Source organism: Taeniopygia guttata, chromosome 19 (assembly GCF_048771995.1).
Source record: "Taeniopygia guttata chromosome 19, bTaeGut7.mat, whole genome shotgun sequence".
Classification (NCBI taxonomy): Eukaryota; Metazoa; Chordata; class Aves; order Passeriformes; family Estrildidae; genus Taeniopygia; species Taeniopygia guttata.
Window position 1 is genome coordinate 8,292,315 of NC_133044.1, and position 22,208 is coordinate 8,314,522.

Genomic DNA, 22,208 nt, shown 5'->3' on the forward strand with positions numbered 1-22,208 from the left:
TTTATGGACCGTCAAGCTGACATAAAACCTGACTTGGAGGAAATTGTACAAAGGCTTCACCTAGGGAGACTCTTTGCCCTGAACTCCAGAGGAGAAAGGAGTCTATGCCCCAGCAACCCTATAGCTCAGCGAGGGGCTCACGGGGTTCCTCCTGCACCTCTGGCACGAGGAACAGCACCCCACTGCTTCCCCTGCAAAGGCTGATCCCAGGGGATGCTCCCAACCAGGCCCTGGGTTTGCTGTGCCAAACCAGCGAGTGGCCACATCTGAAACCCAGGTGGAAGCAGCAGGTTGGTGATTCTCTCACAGGGACTGAGCTCTGTGGGGCTGCTGGCCCTTACCCACGGCCTCTGCCCAGAAGCTGCTTGGGGGAACCCTCTCTTGGTGAGCAAACAAACATAAATGGACCCTTTGGGCTTCACCTGGGCCTTTGTGGTTGTTGCGGTGCCCTGCCCGTGGTCACTCACACTGACAGTTCACTGCACAGAAAAGCCAGGCTTAGTGCCTGCTCCACGGTGCAGGAAGGAACTAAGAACATGAGATGCCACAGACGGGACACTGACACAGCAGATGAACAACTGGCTGAGCTGTAACTCAAGTCTTAAACAGATTAAAAGAAAAATAGTGAGGCCTCTCCTGTCCTGCGAGACTTTCAAGCGCTCTTCAGTCACTAAATGGCTCCAAATGGGCTGGAGAGGGACTTGGCATAAGGGCCATGAACGACAGAACAAGGGGGAATGGCTTCACACTGTGAGACAGCAGGGTTATTGGAAAGAAAATCTTCCTGCAAGGGTCACGATGCCTTGTCACAGGCTGCCCAAAGAAATTGTGTCTGCCCCATTCCTGAAAGTGTCCTGGGTCGTTGTGGATGGGACTTAGAGCAATCTGGTCTAGTGGAAGGTGTTCCTGCCCATGGCAGGGTATTGGAAAGAGAGGATCTTTGAGGTCCCTTCAGCCCAAGCCATTTCTTGACTCTATGACTTCATGAGTTGGAGCTCCTGCAATGCAGCCACTGGCTGTTGAAATCCCAGCTAGCAGTTTGCCGGTGTGGCCGGTGAGGGCTATGGGAGTGGCTGCCCCTGGGTGTGTACCGAGGCTCCCAGGTGGCAGCGTGTGCAGCGGCATGGGTAGTGCTTGCGCTGAAGCACTGCGAGGATCCGAGGTGAAGGAACAAAGGAGAGGACACTTGTATGATGTCCAAGGAGGTTTTATTGCATGAAACGGTCAGGGAGCAGTCAGAGAAAATGGGGTCGGGCTACAACTTATAAAGGGTGTGGGCATGAAGGGGTGGCAACATGGAACAACCAGTGAGGGTAATTACAGGAGAATTATATCATGGGTTACAACTAATGGAGCATAGAGAAGGGTGGGGAGAAACCTTGAGGACTAATCAACTATTAGAACCTGGGTGATTGACAGGAAACTTTCGAGAACAAAATGGGGGTGGCTACACTGATAGACAGGGGAGGTAGGCAGCACAACTTGGATTGACAGAACTATTTATAGGTAAAAGTGGAGGAATGGGGAAGGACAGTCAAGTGGCAGGAGAAAGCATTGTGAGGGGAAGAAATAGGGGGTACAAGGAACACACCAACTGAAACTTCCTAACATTAAACTCCTAACTCTTATAACAAGGCACTGTAAAACCCTATAAAAACACAACCCCCACATCTCCCCCTTTTCTGTTTTATAAGTTTGATGGAGCTTCGGGGAGAGGTAGAGTAGCAGCTCTTCTAGACTTCATTGCTGTCTTATCTGTCGCCTTCCCACCATTCATTTTCGGTGGTGGCTGCCTCAGCAACGACAGTCTCAGAAGCCAAAGATTTGGCAGGGCTGGTAGAGAGAATTTATTTAAGAACTCCAAATGTTAATGAAACTAAAAATATTACAACTATAAGAAAACCAACGTCTTTCATAGTAGATATCATCCACCCAGAGAGGTTCCACTTCTTAAACATGTCTCTGATCCAGTCGTCGTTCTCTTGTTTTACGCTGCCGATAAGGTCTTTCATTTCTCGGATGGACGAGTGGACACTCTGGCTTCTTGATGACAAGTTGAAGCAGCACAGCCCCTTGAACTCCTGACACCCATGCCTGTGTACCAGCAGCAGAAAATCGATGGCAGCCCAATTTTGTAAGGTCACTTTCCTGGTAACTTCCTCGTCTTCTCGGAGGTTACTTAGGGCAATCGATGTTAAATTGGCTTGCTTTGTAACCCAGCATTCTAGATGTCCCAATTCACTTAAAGACTTTGCTGCTGCCACCCAGGGTACAAAAATGGAGATGGCAACTCTTTTGGATTTGGCCCAATGGTAAATTTTGCTACAATGTTTGTCTAATTGTTCTGCACCCCTTTTAACAATTTTCTGTTTGGCCTGCCAGATCGGAATTTGGGTCATCTTGGGGAAAGCAAGTGAAAGATGCCCCAGGGTGCATGGAGCCCCTAGGAGGCGAGAGGAGATTCCTGGATATGCCTGATTTCCACAGATTAAAATCTTCCCCTTGTCTAACTTGCAGGCGTAGGAATCAGCAGCTGAGGGAGCACCCACTTTGGTGATACAAGTGCACCACTGGTCAGCTCTAATTTCTACCTTATGTTGTTTCATATGGTCGTAGAGATCCGGGTGGGCATGTGGCATAAAGTCAAACTGAGCACAGTATTCAGTCTTTGTGGAGCCCAGTAGCTCAAATTCCTGGGGCTCTGCATCGGCAGTGGGCAGGTCATATACCCATTTCCACCACAGCCCTAGGGGGTTGGTAATAGCTGTTTTTGCATATTCAGAAATCCCCCAATATCTAGAAATTTCTGCCCAGGTGTTTGGCAGGTTCTTTTTATTAAACTCATCCCAGATCCTGACCAGGGTGCTGGGGTACTCACTTATTTTTCCTGGAATCCCCACCAGGCAAGTAGACATCGGATTTTCTGCTGAAGATGTTGAAAGGCACAGATGGTCTTGCTGGAGGGCATGGGCCGGAGTTATCCACACATTCTTTCGGGGCTGTGGGATGATCCACGCTTCCAGCAAGGACTGGTAGAGGTTCATAAACTGGAGACAAATGAAGATCATGAATACAGAAATTGACATGGCGGGAGTCTGAAAGAAAATGAAAACATAGAATGGAGTAAGAAGACACTTGGGAAGAAAATGCCACTTGCTTTAACTGTACTGAGGGAAAGAAGGGACTAGGGGTCTTTTCTCCCCTTGCGACGTTGTCTATTGGATGCGACTGCATCATCTGTGGGGTCATTCAACGTGTTTGGGGAGGCACACTCTGATGGACTCACTTCCTATTCTGGTGTGTAAGGTTTGATTAATTTCTTAGGGATCCATTTGACTCCTGAGGACATGGACACGCATGCATATCCACGTCCCCAGGTGATAAACTGGTACAGACCCTGGCTTTCCCCAGAGTCTGGGTCCCTAATTAATACTGGCGGTCTTTCAATGGGTCTTAACTGCAGGTGCTGCTTAAAATGACACAAGACTGGCGGCTCAGGCCTATCAAAAGAACAGTTCAAGAAAATAATACTGAAAAGGGCCTTGTGGAGCTTGAGCTGTAGTGATGAAACTCGAACATCTCTCCGCTGGCAAAGGAGGACTTTCTTTAGCATCTGGTGTGTTCTCTATATGACAGCCTGGCCAGTGGGGAAGTGTGGAATCCCCCTCTGATGGTTAACCCCCCATTCCTGTGAAAACTCACCGAACGCCTTGGAAATTTAAGCTGGGCCATTGTCAGTTTTGATGGTGGTGGGGACCCCCAAGGTCGTGAATGCCTGCAGGAAATGTTTTTGTGCATCCGTGGCCTTTTCTCCTGTGTGAGCCGAGGCAAAGACTGCTCCAGAGAAAGTGTCCACAGAAACATGTACATACTTAAATCTGATGAACTCAGGTAAGTGGGTGATGTCTGTTTGCCACACCTCACAAGCGCGGAGTCCTCTGGGATTCACACCAGAACCCAGAGATGGTAAAGAGGACTCCTGGCAGTTGGGGTGTGTGGCCACAATTGCCTTGGCCTGGTCACGCCGCAGGTGGAATTGGCGGACCAGACATGGGGCGTTCTGCTGGAACTCTTGATGGTTTAGTTTGTCCTGTTGGAAGATGTTAGGTTGGCCAACCAGCTGTAGGGGAGTGGCCAGAGCATCTGCTCTGCTGTTCACTTCTGAGATAAAACCAGGGAGGTCAGTGTGCGACCTCACATGCATTACATAACAGGGTTGCTCTCAGTGGGAAACCAGATAGATCAGCTCCGAGAGCAAGCTGAATATTACTGGGTTGGAAACCTTGAGCACTGCATGCTCTGCCCTGGGTACCACACCCGCCACATACTACAAATCTGTAGCAATATTGATTGGTTCCAAAAATACCTCAAAGGCCCTGAGGACAGCGTCTAACTCAGCCCTTCACAACCTTTACGTCGGCTTCTCACTGCTGAATGAGGATCCTTCCATGTCACCACAGACTTGTGGGACCCTCCCCACCGGTATGGGGAGTTCTGCAGTCCCCCACTTGCACTGCCATGTGTGGCCCACCTCTCTGTCCTAAGGTTGCTGAACGCATATCTGATGATCTGTGTCTGCTTTCAATCTGAGCTCAGGCTTGGTGGGCAGTTGTGTGCCTCCTGTGAAAGCAGTTCCCAAAACCCAGCCCTGCCAAGAGCAGTAGAGTGGCACAGCAGGGTGAAGCCCAGGATGCGACAGAGCTGGGCAATGAGTGTCCTCTGCCCTGTCCCACAGGAGGCCGGTGGCCTATGGCAGGTTCCCCCGTGTGCCACCGAGCTCTGGGGACCATCAGAGCAGCAGCTCCACAACGCAGAACATCAGGGCTTCCCTACAGAGAAGCAGTCAGCAACAGGCCTTCTTGACAGTCCAGAAAAAGGTAGGAATGATGAAGGGGTGGACACAGAATGACGACTGAGGCTTGATGGCATTGCTGACTATGCAGGGGGAATCTGTGCCTTCAGTCCCCAGGGAGACCTGGATTGGGAGGATTATTAGGGGATGCTGGATTGGTTGGGCTCAGCATTTCAGCTTGTTGCCCTCTCCTCCTCAGCCCAGTGTGACCCAGCTGCTGGACAGTGATGGACACATCTCAAGGGGCCGTAAAGTCCAGCATCCTACGGCGATCAGGACACAGGATACATCAGGTATGGCCCTGTTAGGGCATGGGGGTCAACGAGGACAGGGGGCTGATTATCTGTGGGGTACCGGCTGGGGGATGAGCTCCGTGTGCAGAGCTGGGCAGGTTGGGATGGGGCTTGGGGCCCTGACCTGCTTTGGAAGGGGCAGAAGCAGAATGGAGGAGAAGGACTGGCTCATGGGGCAGCTGAGCTTGGCTCTCTGAGGGTCTCTCACTAGGCAGGTGACACTTGTGCTGGCCACCCTGGGCCGGCAGAGTCTCTCCAGCCAGGGGCAGTCCCTGGCAATGAGGGACTCACCCTTGGCCTTCAACCCCCAGGCCCTGCCGCCTCACGAGGGCCCCGGCCAAGCACAGCCCCCCGACACATCTCGAGTGCACCAGGGCTCGTCCAGCCTCTCCAGCCCCTCCGGACATCCACAGCCCCCAGCCAGCTGGAAAGGACTCCGCGCCCAGTGCTCGATCTGGGACATCTCCTCAGAAGTGAGAAACGCCTGTGACACTGCTGCTGGGAAACATGATGTTTTTGTTGTATTAAGTTAATAAAACCCGTTAAACTGTAGGCAGAGCCTTGTCTCAGCAGCCTGTCTCTTCCCCGGGCTCCCTGACGCTCCTTAAGCTCCTGGCCCCGCTGTGGCCGGCCCCAGGCCGAGCAGACGGAGCCCTGGGCCGGGCCCTGAGGCTGCTGCCGGTCCCGCGGCGCCCGCGGGGCAGCTCTGACAGCCGGGCCCGCTGTGGCAGCGGGAGCAGCGCTGCACAGCCGCGGCCCTGCCGGGCTGGGCGGCCTCGGGCAGATCCCCGCGGGGCCCGGCTGGCACTGCCGGCGCTGCTGCTCTCGGCTGCCGCCTGAAATCCTCACAGGCAGCCCTGGCGCCGACTCAGGAGCCGCTTGCAGCCGTGCCCCACGGCTGGCCCTGAGCCCCGGCGCCCCAGTGCCCTCGTCCCTTCATCCCTGCACGGGGAGGCTGCAAGCTCAGTTGTCAGCTTCCTCCTCCTCTTCCTCGCTGAGGGGCGGCTTTAGGGCCTGGCCCAGCACGGCCTGGCAGCCCCTTGCCCACAGCTCCTGTCAGGAGCCAGAGCTGCTTCCAGCCAGGCACCCCCGGCTGTCCCGCAGCCTGGGGCCGATCCTGCCCGGTGCCGGGATGCCCTGCGAGGGAGCTCGGCCATCCCGGCAAAGAGGGGGAACACAGCGGGACACGGGGGGACACACGGGGACACACACCGGCACCGCTTCCCCGTGTCCCCATTCCCGCCGAGCAGCGCCGTGTGCTGGGCGCTGGGCGGATCCGAGCACAGGGGAAAGTCTGTGCTGTGACAGAGAAAGCGCAGCTGTGTGGGAAAAGTCACAGTCCCAGAGTTTATGCCCAAAAGGGTGACTGTTATAAATTATGACACGGGACCAATTTGTGTCACTTTATAAAGAGAATTTTATTAATTTAGCAAGCAAGCAATACGGGCAAATGCAGCGCTGGGTGGCCGGGGAGCCTCTGCTCCCACCAATGGCTCGCACCGCACCTCCCGGTCTTTCAGTTCTTATACCCCTTCAGTTCCGGACTTTGTGACATTCTCGACGTGCTCTGCATCTGCGCGGCGTGTTGCTAGGGGTCTTTGTCTGCTGTCCGGTGGTCGTTTGAGGAAAGCTCCTATTCTTCTTCCTCCGAGGTAGCGTTAACCCTGCAATAACTTCTCCAAATATCGTAACGCAGCCTTCAAAGATCTCTCAATTCCACTGTCTACTAATAGCAGTACATCCTGCCCTCCTGCCCCACTGTTTCCTGCGACCTACACAATCCCTGGGGCTTTTCCTGATGAACAAAAACTATCCTATTGTCTTTCACAGTGACTGAGAAGTGCTGTAACCATATTCAAAGAAAGTGAAAGGCCACAGGGTGGTTCCCACGGGGACTCACAAATTATTGGGGGATGCAGCCCAGGAAGGTGCCCCCAGGAAGAGCTAAAATATGCCATTTTTGCAACCCTTAAAATTCAAGACAGGTAGGGAGTGGTTAATGAATCAGTTTCAGTATATGCCTGAATGCCCAATGCCTTTGTTAGGAAGAGATATTTTGAGTCAATTAAATTCACAAACAATAGTTGAAAATTGACAAATACAATTATGTTTTTCTGAAATTCAAGCTCTGGAGGCTCGAGTTTTCTTCATGTTGGTAAAATGCAACCAAATGCAGTAGAGAGAATGCCAGAGGAGGTGGAAAACACTTGTCACTGTGTTGATGTGGACCAATGGAATTCCAGGGAAATCAAAGCAGTGGAACCAGTAAGAATTCCATTTGAGCCTGACGGAAAAACTGGTTGGGCAGAAAAAATTATTCTTTGAACTTAGAAGGTAGAAGAGGGTTAGATGAATGAATTGCTAAGTTTTGCAAGATGGACCACTGAGGGCATGTGAGCCACAATATAGGACTCATCTCCTGCTGGGAAAGGAGCTACATACTAATGAACACAGGCTGGTACAAGATGTCAGAGCTGTCAGTGAAATAGTGTGAGACTTAGACCCAGTGGTAGCAAGCCCTTATACACTTTTAAGCCCAATTAAGTAATCTGATGAGTCCTGAAGAGTCCTCTGTTGTGCATGTTAAAGATGCTTTTTTTCTGCATTGCCCTTGAAACCGAAAGTCAACTCTTGTTTGCCATTCAATGGAAAGTTCCTTGATGGGCCATGAAACCCAACTGAAGTGGACCTATTTTCCTCCAGGGTTCAAAAATCACCCCACATTGTTTGAGAACTGTCTCAGTTTGAAACAAGTTCAGAGGAGACAGGTTTCAGCAGTCCCTCCCTCAACAAGGAATGTTTTTGAGGAAAGTGAAAAAAGCTGTTTATTTAACACACAGTGTGGGGGTGTGTTTTAGGTTTCCCCCAGTTCTGGTTGCTCCCTCTCCCCCTCTTTTTATAAAATGCTCCAGCCTCCCTTCTCCTCCCCCCTCCATCTGCCCGTCATTCCTCCCTCCACCCAGTTCACTGTATTCCTGCTGAGTTATCCCCCCCAACCCCACCCCGGAGCCCGTCTGTCTCTCAGAGACCTCTCCCTTCCACCTAGAAAGTTCCATCCAGGGCCTCGAGAGATAGGCTGGTCTCCGGGGTCCCCTCCCTCCCTGCTACCTCATTGGAAGTTTCCCCTGTGTGTCACCCCTGTAACCACCCCCAGTTTTTATCCCATTCGTTGGCTGCTGTTTCCTCCCCCTGTTACCACCCCCCTTTAACAAGCAGGGCACACGGTGCTCATCGCCTTTTGGAGCTTATCTTTCTTTGGGGCAATAAACTCGGAACTCTGATACCCCCAGAAGGACGGCTCCTTGCTTTTGTCAGCGTCGCTCTGCGTCTCTTCCAGTCTGGTGGCTTCGTTTCCCACTGGGCTGGGGCGCAGGGCTCCCGGCGATGTTCGGGCCGGGGAAAAGCCCAACAGTTCCAGGAGGAAAAGCCACAGGCCTGGAAAACCTTCTGGCATTGTCAAACAGAGAACGAAGGAGCCAGCTAAAAGCAAAGATGTACTCCCTCTGTCCATGCTGCACAACACAGCTGAGCGAGCCTGGGGGAGGATGTGTGAAAACCACACCAAAAGAATTCCACCAGCTTTCCACCCCTCTCTCAGACCTAGCTTAAAGTTACAGGACCCCTGTCTGGGCATTAGGCAGACAACAGGGGCACAGTATCATACTGCCACCCCAAGACAAGAACCAAGTGGCAAAAGAATTGGAGGTATGGTGTTGTGGTTGGATTTATTTTATTGATTCCTTGTTAAGTGGTTCGTCCTGTTGCACCCGCATGTTTTCCCCGACTTTGTTTAGCCCTGGGCTTTACCCTCCCTCAAAGCTGTCCCTCATGCCTTTCCCCACCCTTGGTCCAGCTCTTTCCCTGCCTGTCAAGGCAATCCACGCCTTGATTCCCGAACCTTCTGTGCCACTCTGACCCTGGGCCAATCCCTGTCTGCAGCACCCTTTGGAATTCTCCTATCCCTGGAAGCCCTGCTGGCATGTGTGCCCCATCCTCCCCACCCCCCTTCCCCAAGTGGCCCCAGACACTGGATGTGATCCCCTCACTCCTCCCCTGAGGATTCCCTCTTGGTTGGCTGTTTGCATCCACCCCTGACTTGTATCTTTACTAAACCCCTGCACAGGAGTGCCTGGGGCTCTTTGTTTGAGCTCCCTTCACCTGGAGTGAAGTGTTCCTTGTGGAGCCTCAAGGCAGAGAGCCTCCTCCTTTCTCCTCTCGTGGTGCCTGTGGTGGCTTGTGTCTGGCACCTTAGAGCAAGTGCCTCTAAAGGTTCAGCCTCAGGTAAATGCCCATCCCGAGGCAGTTCCCCACTCCTGGCCAGGCAGCAGAGTTGTAAGAGCCAGCCAAGCTCCGGCAGTCCCTTCAGGATGGGAAAAGGAGAATGAAGGGACCACTTTGCTACAGTATGTGGGTGATCTTTTAATTGCTACAGGAACTCAAGCTAGATGCATTGAAATAATTCTCAGTTTCCTGAAGTTTTTGGGACAAGCCAGTTACAGGGTGTCCAAGAAGAAGGCCCCAAGTGCTAAAGAGCATGTTCTGTATCTGAGGTTCACCATTTCCCAGGGGCAGCAAAGCCTTGGAACCAAAAGGATGGAGGCAATTTGCCAAACCCCAGAGACAAGGTCTTTTTGCAGGTTAAGAACATTTCTAGGAATGGGTGGTTGGTGTGGGCTCCGGGTTCTTAATTCTGGCCTGTGGTAAGAGCTTGATATGTGGCCCTGAGAAACCCCCAAGGAGGTGCTACAGCAAGGAGCTGCTAGAGTGGACCCCAGATTGCCAGAGGCTTTCAGAGACCTCAAGAGAGCTCTAAAGTCAGCCCTGCACAGGCATTACCTGACGTGACCAAGCCTCTGGAGCTGTTTGGTCACAAACACTGACATGTTGCACTACGGGTGTTAGCTCAGAGGCTGGGGACATGGAAAAGGGCCATAAGATATTTTTCCAAACAAGTGGACAGTTTAAGTTACCTGGTGAACTGATGCTTCTCTGCAAATGAGGAGAAAAGTTGATCTAGCTGTCCTGTTATTTAAATTATGAAACCTTAGATCAGTGGACTGTAGTTTTACTCCCTTCCTTGGTAAATGTTTATCCTGCTATTGATGATGTGGTTCCACAGACTTTGGTAAAATGAGCATCGTATGAGCCCACCAGGAGCTAACACTTCTTTAGCTGGCAACAGCATGAGAATTGAGAAATCAAAACCAAATGGAAGATAGAATATTAATTAAGGAAGAGAAATATGAAATTTATAGGCAATGAGCATTAATTCCTTTGATAAAAACACATCCTGAAAAGTTTAGAGAGTGGATGTGCATCCTGAGTGGAGCTATTCCCAGGCATCCCAGTGCTGGGAATGAAGTGATGCCTGATTTCTAAAAGTAAAAATAATGTAAGATAGTTGTATTTATCCCCATGTATTCAGTGATAGTGGGAAAAGGCTCTGCTTGTCTTTCAGAAGACTTTTATTTATGAAATGAAAAATGATTTAACAGAAAACAATTGTGGCAGACTTCTCTGTCTGCTGAGAAGACGTCCCTGGTGGAGCACTGGGTTCCCAGTCCTGTCCGGCTACTTGAGGGCTGTGGAAGTGTGACGGGGCTGGGCTGGCAGGAGGAGCCCTGGTGCCCTGGAGACGTGTCGGGGGGCAGTGCCAGGCCGGTGGTCCCGGGAGGTGGCAGGGCCTGGGGGTGAGAGGCAAGGGTGAGTCCCCAGTCCCCGGGGCTGCCCCGTCTGGCTCAGCTCAGCCAGCCCAGGACAGGGCAGCAGGAGGGTCACCTGCTTGGCCAGAGACCCCCAGGGACCAGGCGCAGACCCAGCAGACAACCAGTCTCTGCTCCCCTGATCCCCGTGCCCTGACAGGGCCACACCTGGCTCATCCAGTGTCCTGGTCAGCACAGGAAGCTGGTCATTGCAGCCCCTCGGGATGTGTCCACCCCTGCCCAGCAGCTGGCTCACTCTGGGCTGGGAAGGAGAGAGCAGTTGGCTGAAATGCAGGGCCCAATTCAGCATTCCCTAGCAGCCCTCCCAAAGCAGCTCTGCCCGAGGAAACTGAAGGCACAAATTCACCCTGGATCCTCAGCATCACGCTGCCAGTCCGCATTACACATGCCATGTCCCCACCTTCTTCATCCCTACCTTGTTGGGAAGGGTGACGAGTCCCTGCGGAAATGCCTTGTTCCGAAGGGAATGCTGAATGGGGGGCAGTTTGAAACTGCTGCTCTGATGGTCCCCAGAGCTCGGTGGCAGAGCTCGGGGGACACTGCCATGGGCCACCGGCCTCCTGTGGGATGGGGCAGAGGACACTCAGAGCCCAGCCCTGTGGCATCCTGGGCTTCACCCTGCTGTGCCAGGGAGGGGACTGGCAGTGCTGCCTGCAGGGGCATGTCCCTCCCAGCTCCTGTCCACCTGCTGCAGGAGCCCCAGGCAGGAAGCAAAAGCCTGTGCCACACCGGGAAAAGCCCTCCTTGCTGTGTCAGGGCGTGCCTGCACCCCGGGAGCTGGGCATGTGTCCTCAGGGCCCTTACCTTTGGCTGGGCGGTGGCTCCTTGCTGGGGGGCAGCGGCGGCAAATACGGGAGTGTCTCGGGGTACCTGGGGAGGGCAGGAGTCACAGGGGTGTGACAGGGGACAAACAAGCTGTTCCTCTTGGAGGCAGCACCCCCAAAGCCAGAGGATTGTACCCCATGGTACCCCGCTGCCTGTAGCCCTTGGGATGAGTGCCCACACCCCTGCTGCCGGCAGGGCTGCAGAGGGGCTCCCCACATCAGGGCCTCCCAAGCAGACCCTGTCACCCTGTGCCCAGCACAGCGGTCACTGCTGGCACCCATCTCCCCCCATGCCAGCCCCGCTGCCCCCGATGCACTGGTGCTACTCACTGGCCAGGGACCTGCACGGTGAGCATGCGGTCACAGGACAGGCACGAGAAAGGGACTGGCAGCTGCCTGAGGAGGGTGAGAGAAGAGGGCTGGGGGAGCTCCTGGGGCCACAGCCCTGCCCGCACACAGGCAGCAGCGGCTGGCAGCAGCCGGGTGCCGGGCAGGTCACTGCACAGGGTCACGGCGTTTGCAGGCTGAACCGTGGGCTCTTGAGCCTGTTTCTCCCCATCCCCAGCGTGCTGGATGATGCCAGCTGAAGGGCACAGGCACCCATGTCACCACCCCAAGCAGCCCCTGCAGCGCTTTCAGCCCCTCTCTGGCACCAAAGTCCCCTGTGTGCACGGCCAGGAGGGCAGGGCATGACCCAGCTCTGGGACCTGCGTCCCACAGCCCTGCCTGGGAGGAGCAGTTCCCATCTCCCACCCTGGCTTCTGGGAGCCTTTGCACCCACAGCCCCATTTTGCTTTGGGAGGGCACTGTCCTGCAGGTGCCCTGTCCTTGTGCCTCCTTTCCTGTGTGGAACCTGCTGCTGGTGGAAGGAGAAGGTGCAGGTGCTTCATCAGCATCCCCATGGTTCACTGAGCAGCTGAATTGGTCCCAAGGCAGGGGAGCACACGGGGAGCGTGTGGGACAGCTGGAGGGAATGGGACCATTGCTGTCCCCAAAGCCTTCAGAATCTCCATCACACTCACTTCTTAATCCCAGCAGCGTTTTCACGCAACAGCCTGTTCTCAAGTTCCTCCATGTTCCTGTTCCACGTCTCCTCCATCTGGGAGCCGAAAGCCTTCAGCTCCAGGCGATCCAGCTGTGAACAGGTGCACAGCCTCAGCAGCTGCCCCGGGATGTGACATGGAGCTCTCCAGGGAAAAGCCTGGAGGGGGATCCTCAGAGGGATGCTGCCTCAGGCTGTCCAGTCCCAAAGGTGCCAGTTTGTAATTTTGGGGACAAGGTACTCCTCACCTTTTCTTCCACCACACAGCTGAGCTGCTGCTGCATATTGTTCCAGTGCTCCTCCTGGCCCGAAATCTGGCTCTGCAATTCCTGCATCCTCTTATCCAGACGCTCCATATGTGCTTCAAATTGGCTGCAATTGACTTTGCTGCCCAGGGCAGCTTTGTCCGCCTTCTAGCAGAGGGGAACGGCAGGAGAGCGGTGGGGAAAGGGATGAGGAACGACAGGCAGGGCCAGCGCGTGTGAGGGGCAGAGGGAGAAGTGCTTCCTCCAGGCCATCATGCCCCTTTCAGGGTGCTGTGGCCCCATTTGCCCCATCACCCTGGTGGGTTTGGTCCCACCATCGGGAGGGTGAGGGAACCCCAACATGTTCGGGAAATTCTCCCTCCCCAGGCCAGTTCTGCCACCCAGCCCCCAAGGGACAAGGGGCATTTGGCACCCTGCCTGGAAACCCTTGGGCTGGCAGAGAGGCCCATTGAGACTGTACCATGTCCATTGCTGCCATCATGTCCTGCTCATTTGCCTTCTCCTTCTGAAGCTTCTCCAGAGACTGGAACAGCATCTTTCAGTACAAAAAGGAACCCATGACACCACAGCAAGGCTGGAGCTGCCTCCTGGCCAGGAGAACACAACCCACTCCCCTTGCCCAAAAACCTTGAGGAGAGGCACTTGGAACCAGCACAGTGCCTGAAAGTCTCAGCCAGAGACATTCTTGTGTTCCCTGCCTGGAATCACGAGGGCTTGGGGAATGCTCTGGCACCACAGGAGTTTCAGCCACACACCTTGATTGCTTTCTGCTTTTGTTCAGCGTCTTTCTGCAGGCTCCCAGAAACAAAGCTGAGCTTCTCACAGTCTTCTTTCATCTGTACAAGGGTTTCCTCCATGTAGTGCAGACGCTCATGGTCATTCTCCAGCTTCAGGGAAGGAAAAACATGGCGCTGAACAAAAGGGAGTCTGGCTGCTCCACAGGGCAGACCAGCATTTCTCAGCCTGTGGCCATGAGCTCTCAGAATCAACAGGACGTTTGCATCAAGGCTTTAATCTGTGTCCATGTTGCTGACCGGTCCAGGCCAATTTGGGCAGTTTGGCCTCCCCCAGACTACAGCACATCCAGCTGGGGGATGTCCTCAGTCCCCCATGCTGCCCACAGCCTACCTGTCCCCAATTCTTCATCATTTTCTTGAGCTTTCCCCTGGGCATCTGCCGGGACTCCAGGATTTCCACCTTCTCCTGGAGTTTCTCGTAGCGCAGGAGGAGCTTCCCCAAATAGGCCCTGATTTTGAGGGTGCAACTGGAGCAGTCTCCATTCCCATCCTCCAGCTCCTCCAGTAGGCTCAGAGTTGCCTCTCCTGTACTGCCAAACTGCAGGAGAGGCAGAAGAAATTGGCTCAGAGGTGGGATGAATGGAATCAACAGTGCAAGGTGGCCCCAGCCAGTCAGAGAATATGGCCAGGAACCCCTGCAGGACTCGGGCACCAAGCCAGGGGTGGTGGGAGTGCTCCCCCAGGACCTCACCTGCTCGTTCACTTGGTTGGCTGTCTCAGTCACCAGCTGCTCCTGCGGGGTATATCGCATCTCCTGCTGCTCTCCCATCTTCTGCAGCTCAAGTTTTGTGTCCTGACGCAAAGCCCTGGCCAGCAGGATGGGGACAAGGTCAGGGTTTCCCCTGCAGGGCTGCAGGGCACTGTGCTGTGCCTGCAGACCAGGATGCTGCCAGACCCCCTGGGCTCCCTTGCAGCCCCACAGGGTAGGAAACCCACTCCTGTCCTCTTACTCAATTTGCTGAGAGATCTCGTTGCTGCTCTCTTCTTTCCACTTGGTTGCATCCTCCCTCAGCTTTTTAAGGTCCTCCTCCAGCTTCTTCATCTGGAAAGCCAGTGATGGTAGAGTCAGGGCACGGACATCCTGTGGTCCCAGCGTGGGGGCCCTTCAGCTACATGGGCAGACCCAGGCTCCTCCACCTGGTCCTGAGACCCTGATCCCAAACCCTGCTCTTGGAATCACATTGATGTTCCCCATGAGAGCCTAAAGATTACACGATCCAACAGCTTACTATGGGAAGCGACTCCTTAACCTTCTTTACGTCTCCTTCCATGCGGTTCTGTGTTGTCTTTATCCTGTCCATCTCCTCTTGGAGATCCCGGATGAGAGTCATGTTCTAGGAGAGAGGAGTGGTGGCAGTGAGCCTGTGGGAGGGTCAGTGGGGACCTGCAAGGCCCTGACCCCTGCTGTGCTTTGTGGAGCCCTGGGGACAGCGCAGGGCCGGGCTCAGCCAGGCTGGCAGGGCTCTGCAGGCAGCACGGTCCATGCATCTGGCAGGGCCAAGGGTACTGAGCCTCCAGCCAGCAGGGCCGAGGGTCCAGGCTGCTCTCTCAGACCCAAAACTTGCTCCCAGCAGCACTTCACCTTGTCCTGCGTCTTCTGGATCTTTTTCATGTCCGCAGCCATGTAGGACTGTAGGAGAAAATGGTGAGAGAGGCAAGTGTTGGAGTGTCTGTGAGGAAAACAACCTTCACTACCACAGTGCTCTGCACAGACCTGTGTCTCCTGGAACTTCTTCATGTTCTCGGAGAGGTGGGAAAGTTCTGCCTTTATCCCACCAAACTCCTCACGAAGAACCTGTGGAACAGTCCAACCAACAGGGATGTCAGAGGTGATGGCCAGGGCAGCAACACCCCAAAGAGCCCCACCCTGCCACGGGCAGCCCGTGGCAATCCAGGTGGGCAGGGAGAGTCCCAGTGCCACCTGCCCCAGCCCGGCTCGGTGCCAGAGCACTGAGGCCCATCCAGGTGGCAAAGAGCCCCTGCCAGGGGCTGTGCCGGGGCAGTGAGGGCAGTGCCAAGCAGTGCTGTCTGAGGAGGCGGGGAGGGGCTGTCTGCTGGGGGAGTGCCCCGGGGGCTGGGAAGAGCCTCTACCTCGGACACGTGTTTCTTGTAATCTTCCATGTCTTTCTTCATCTTTTCCATCTCAGTGGCCACATCAGCAAGTGAGGGGCCACTGAGCTGGCCCGGCCACGGCTCCTGGCTGGTCAGGTACTGCACGTCCAGGTGCTCCAGCACGGCCTGCAGCAGTTTTCTCATGGCTGCAAAGTGAATGATCCCCTTCTGGGGCGTCCCGATGGCGAGATCCAGCATCTGGGAGAGGCTGAGTGTGTCCAGGGATGCTGCCATGTCTGCACACAGTCAGTCCCTGATGGTCACAAGCCTTCCTGCCCAGCTGGGTCTGTCAGGGGTCAGCAAAAGCAATAATCAAAAGGATCAGTAGCCAACAGGCTCCTTCCTCCTTCCGTGTCCTTCAGAGGACTGGAGCCTGCTCTGCTCAAACCCCTTTTCATCACAATTCCCGTTGCCAGGCAGCACACCTCACCCCTGGGACCTCACCACTGTGTCACAGACTCATGAAGTCATAGAGTCACGGAATGGCTTTGGCTGGAAGGGACCTCAAAGATCTTCTCATTTCACCCCCTGTCAGGGACAGATAAAGGAACCATTTCTGCTAGACCAGGTTGCTGCCAGCTCCATCTAACCTGGTCTTGGACACTTCCAGGAACAGGGCAGTCTCTGTCAAGGCATCACCATGCTGACAGGGAAGAGTTTCTTCCCAATATCCCACCTATCTCTCCCCTCTCTCAGTGTGAAGCCATTCCCATGCCAGGCCCTTGTGCCAAGTCCCCCTCCAGTCGTTTTGTAGTCCTTTTATCTGCTGAAAAGTGATTAAAGGTCTTCCAGGAGAGAACAGCCTCATTGCTTTTCTTTTGGTCAGTTTAGGAGTTGCGTTTCATCTAAGCCAGTTCCTGCACTGCTGCAAACCCAGGGCCTGGTTGGGAGCATCCCCTGGGATCAGCCTTTGCAGGGGAAGCAGTGGGGTGCTGTTCCTCATGCCGGAGGTGCAGGAGGAACCCCGTGAGCCCCTTGCTGAGCTATAGGGTTGCTGGGGCATAGACTCCTTTCTCCTCTGGAGTTCAGGGCAAAGAGTCCCCCTGGGTGAAGCCTTTGTACAATTCCCTCCAAGTCAGGTTTTATGTCAGTTTGATGGTCCATAAAGAAGACAATGAAATAATTTCTCCTGCTAATGCCCCCAAGACTGTGGGGGAAGACAAACCAAGTTCTTCCTTCCAACACCTGCCATCCACCCCCACCTGCCCCTTTTCCAAAACGTGCTCTGTTCACCCCTAGTCCTTCCTGCTTCAAAGCTCTACAGTAGGTTATCGAGCTTGCAATTTTATAACTTTTAATTAGTTTTTAAAATTAATCTTTAGCGGTGTAAGTTCAACTCTTGGCCAACTGTTAGCTAAACTTATTTCCAGAGGGTGTTATTATTAGACTTTGATTCGGAAAATCAGGGAACCTTTTAGTTTTGCTAAACTAACACTTAAGAGCTTCAGTGAACAAAGCTGAAAAGTGGACATGTGAAATACAGGGTTTATAGCCCTCCAAGTTGTTTCTGCAGAGACCAGTAGACAATTGCCCTAGGGTGACGTTATGGTGTTTGTATCTCCAATCGTGTGTTCTGTTTACGTTTGATATTATGTTCTGTGCTTTCAGAACCGACTCTGAAAGTGAAGGTTTGTTTTGCCTTGTTATCAGCTGGTTCACCTCCCCCCATGGTCTGCTGTCTAGAAAAGGCTGGAGCTGCCTGGCTGGCTTTTGCTTGGCTTGCTTGCTTGCTTTGTTTCCTTCTGCTTTTGCCTTTGCTCCCTAGTTAGGTTAGCTAAGCAGTCCAATTCTTTCCCTGGACTGTTGCTTTTCCTTTCCTCTTCCTGAATATCATCCAGCCTGCTCTGGACTGGGATCTGGGAAACACCAAGGAACACCAGGAGCCTGCATTTTGTGATCTGCAGCAGCCATCCCCAGTGCTGGAGAGCAATCCCCAGTGCCCAGACCTGGGTGACCACTCCCAGGAAAGACTCTCTGGATTTGTTCATCTCTTCAGAGTGGTGAAAGAGTTTTGTTGTCATCTGGTGTTGTTAATTGTTTTGGTGCTGGGGAGTACTTTGTTCATTGAATAAACAGGTTCTTTTCCACTTCTCTCTCAGAGGAAATTTTTTTCCTGAACCAGGTGGGTGGGGAGGGGCCGTGGGGGTTTGTTTTCTGGGGGCTCCTTTCAGAGGGTTTTCCCCAAATTTGCCCTAAACTAGGACAACAATGAAGAGATTAATAAAGGCAATTTTATATATGCGGGATAACTCACTGCCTTGGAAAAAGATAATAAAGAGTCAGAGAAATGTGTGCTAATTAGGATGAGAAGCAAGAAAGCTCTAACCAACAGAGGTTAAAACACTAACTAATGAAGAGAATTATGTAATTGAGAATGGATGACCATTGATTTCTTTGTTTGCTATAAACAGATAACTAAGTGTCGGAATCTGAGGGTATTGGTGATTCCGAGATTGTAGAAAGTCTCCGTCTTTCTGCCCCGTTGCCAAAGAAGATGCCATAGTTCATCTGTGCTGGTTTCAAGGTTGTTTATTTTTGCTTATCTATAACATGTTCTGCTGCCCTGCCGCAGCTCTGTCCTGCAGGGCAGCGTGTGGGGCTCTGCCCTCAGTGGGATGTTACAAACATTAAATACCAGAAACTACGTGTTTATTATTTACAATAATGTGCCAATATCTATCATCTACGTTAAACAGTGTGTCCCCAGCCTAAACCAACAGAAAAATGCCAACACTACAGTGAAACATGGAGGGCATGAAGAAGGAGGAAAAGGACAAGGCACACCCAATTCCTCCATCTTGTCCCCTCTGAACCCCTAATCTAGAAATCTAAAATTTTAATTTTGCACCCATGTCACACTTAATTATTACTTACATCAAACACTCAAAGCTGGTAATTCATCCTGTAAGATTGAAAACTCCTCTCCATGGACAGAGATCACAGACAGTGTCTCCCGGGGCTCTGTACAGGGGGGTTCCTGACCCCTGCCAGGGTCCCAGACCTGCCAGGGCAGCCAGAGGGAAGCCTTGGATTCCCACAACTAAGTGAAATGTTTTGTGTGTGTGTGTGGCTGAAACTATCCGCTCCACACGCCCTTACCAACACAAAGTAATGCCTAACTCGCTAATACTAAAATGATCCTGTTTGAGGATTTCATTTATCCGCGTTTTGGAGACCGTTTTTAGTGACCCAGATGGAACCATGCTCCTTCTTTTCTCCATGGATTCAGAGGATCAAGAGGACTCCAGTGCACTCCAAAGGTTTTTCAGGGAGATCCTCCAGTGCCCTAATCCAGTGAGTTCAAGGCAAAGACCCCTGGGATTTCAGTAAGGCAGTTTCAGACCCACCTTTAACTGTAGGTGGGGGAATTGTGGTAATGGCAAAAGTGGGGGAAGAGGCTGAGAGAGGGCATGCTCAGAATGTTCAGCAAGGAACCCTGGATCAATATTTCCCTCCTGCACATCCCTGGTGGGATCCAAAGAACATGGCTCAAAGACAGTTATAACTGGATATCAAAGATTAATTATGTTTGGGATAAAACATGCTATTCCGAAAGCTATGGATATGTCAAAGTTATATCAAGAGGTTCAAGGAAAAGATGAATGCCCTTCTGATTTTCACCAGTGACTCACTATGGCGTGTCCAGAAAGTACAGGGACCTGCACCCTGAAAGGGAGGGAGATGCATTACAGTCAGCAACAGTATTTTTGGGACAACCGGCTCCGCATATTAGAAAGAAACTTCAGAGACTGCAAGGGGTAGATTCTAGGTACCTGAATAGATTATAGTAAAGAGCTCAGGAAGTATAGAATAATGTCAAGAATATCAAGGAAAGCAGGAATAGGAAACTCCTAAAAGCGTTTTTGAGCCCGAAGGCCAAGGGGGAGTTACAGAACAAGAGATGGAGACACCCAGGGAGGGGGGGCTCTGACAATCGGCCTCTGGGTAGAAATCAGGGGGCAAGAGAGAAACAGGGGGATCATTGGAAGTGTGACCGGCCAGGAACCAACAGGCACCTCCTGACCGGGCCACAAGGCTTTTAACATTAGATGTAGCTTGGAGGGAACCAGGAGAGTCATCCCCACCTGAAACCCTGGGGACCCTGACACTGGGGAGTGACACAGGTAGGTTTTCCGGTGGATCTAGGGGCAGCTTCTTCTGTACTATATACACATAAAGGAACCTTAGCCAAGAAACTGTAAATGTCGTTGGTGCCCACGGGAAGAGCTAAAATACGCCATTTTTGCAACCCTTAAAATTCAAGACAGGTAGGGAGTGGTTAATGAATCAGTTTCAGTATATGCCTGAATGCCCAATGCCTTTGTTAGGAAGAGATATTTTGAGTCAATTAAATTCACAAACAATAGTTGAAAATTGACAAATACAATTATGTTACCACTGAGGGCATGTGAGCCACAATATAGAACTCATCTCCTGCTGGGAAAGGAGCTACATACTAATGAACACAGGCTGGTACAAGATGTCAGAGCTGTCAGTGAAACAGTGTGAGACTTAGACCCAGTGGTAGCAAGCCCTTATACACTTTTAAGCCCAATTAAGTAATCTGATGAGTCCTGAAGAGTCCTCTGTTGTGGATGTTAAGGATGCTTTTTTTCTGCATTGCCCTTGAAACCGAAAGTCAACTCTTGTTTGCCATTCAATGGAAAGTTCCTTGATGGGCCATGAAACCCAACTGAAGTGGACCTATTTTCCTCCAGGGTTCAAAAATCACCCCACATTGTTTGAGAACTGTCTCAATTTGAGACAAGTTCAGAGGAGACAGGTTTCAGCAGTCCCTCCCACAGCAAGGAATGTTTTTGAGGAAAGTGAGAAAAGCTGTTTATTTAACACACAGTGTGGGGGTGTGTTTTAGGTTTCCCCCAGTTCTGGTTGCTCCCTCTCCCCCTCTTTTTGTAAAATGCTCCAGCCTCCCTTCTCCTCCCCCCTCCGTCTGCCCGTCATTCCTCCCTCCACCCAGTTCACTGTATTCCTGCTGAGTTATCCCCCCCAACCCCACCCCGGAGCCCGTCTGTCTCTCAGAGACCTCTCCCTTCCACCTAGAAAGTTCCATCCAGGGCCTCGAGTGATAAGCTGCTCTCCGGGGTCCCCTCCCTCCCTGCTACCTCATTGGGAGTTTCCCCTGTGTGTCACCCCTGTTACCACCCCCAGTTGTTATCCCATTAGTTGGCTGCTGTTTCCTCCCCCTGTTACCACCCCCTTTAACAAGCAGGGCACACGGTGCTCATCGCCTTTTGGAGCTTATCTTTCTTTGAGGCAATAAACTGGGAACTCTGATACCCCCAGAAGGACGGCTCCGTGCTTTTGTCAGCGTCGCTCTGCGTCTCTTCCAGTCTGGTGGCTTCGTTTCCCTCCGGGCTGGGGCGCAGGGCTCCCGGCGATGTTCGGGCCGGGGAAAAGCCCAACAGCTCCAGGAGGAAAAGCCACAGGCCTGGAAAACCTTCTGTCATTGTCAAACAAAGAACGAAGGAGCCAGCTAAAAGCAAAGCTGTACTCCCTCTGTCCATGCTGTACAACACAGCTGAGCGAGCCTGGGGGAGGATGTGTGAAAACCACACCAAAAGAATTCCACCAGCTTTCCACCCCTCTCTCAGACCTAGCTTAAAGTTACAGGACCCGTGTCTGGGCATTAAGCAGACAACAGGGGCACAGTGTCATACTGACACCCCAAGACAAGAACCAAGTGGCAAAAGAATTGGAGGTATGGTGTTGCGGTTGGATTTATTTTATTGATTCCTTGTTAAGTGGTTCGTCCTGTTGCAGCCCCATGTTCTCCCCGAGTTTGTTTAGCCCTGGGCTTTACCCTCCCTCAAAGCTGTCCCTCATGCCTTTCCCCACCCTTGGTCCAGCTCTTTCCCTGCCTGTCAAGGCAATCCACGCCTTGATTCCCGAACCTTCTGTGCCACTCTGACCTTGGGCCAATCCCTGTCTGCAGCACCCTTTGGAATTCTCCTATCCCTGGAAGCCCCGCTGGCACGTGTGCCCCATCCTCCCCACCCCCCTGCCCCAAGTGGCCCCAGACACTGGATGTGATCCCCTCACTCCTCCCCTGAGGATTCCCTCTTGGTTGGCTGTTTGCATCCACCCCTGACTTGTATCTTTACTAAACCCCTGCACAGGAGTGCCTGGGGCTCTTTGTTTGAGCTCCCTTCACCTGGAGTGAAGTGTTCCTTGTGGAGCCTCAAGGCAGAGAGCCTCCTCCTTTCTCCTCTCGTGGTCCCTGTGGTGGCTTGTGTCTGGCACCTTAGAGCAAGTGCCTCTAAAGGTTCAGCCTCAGGTAA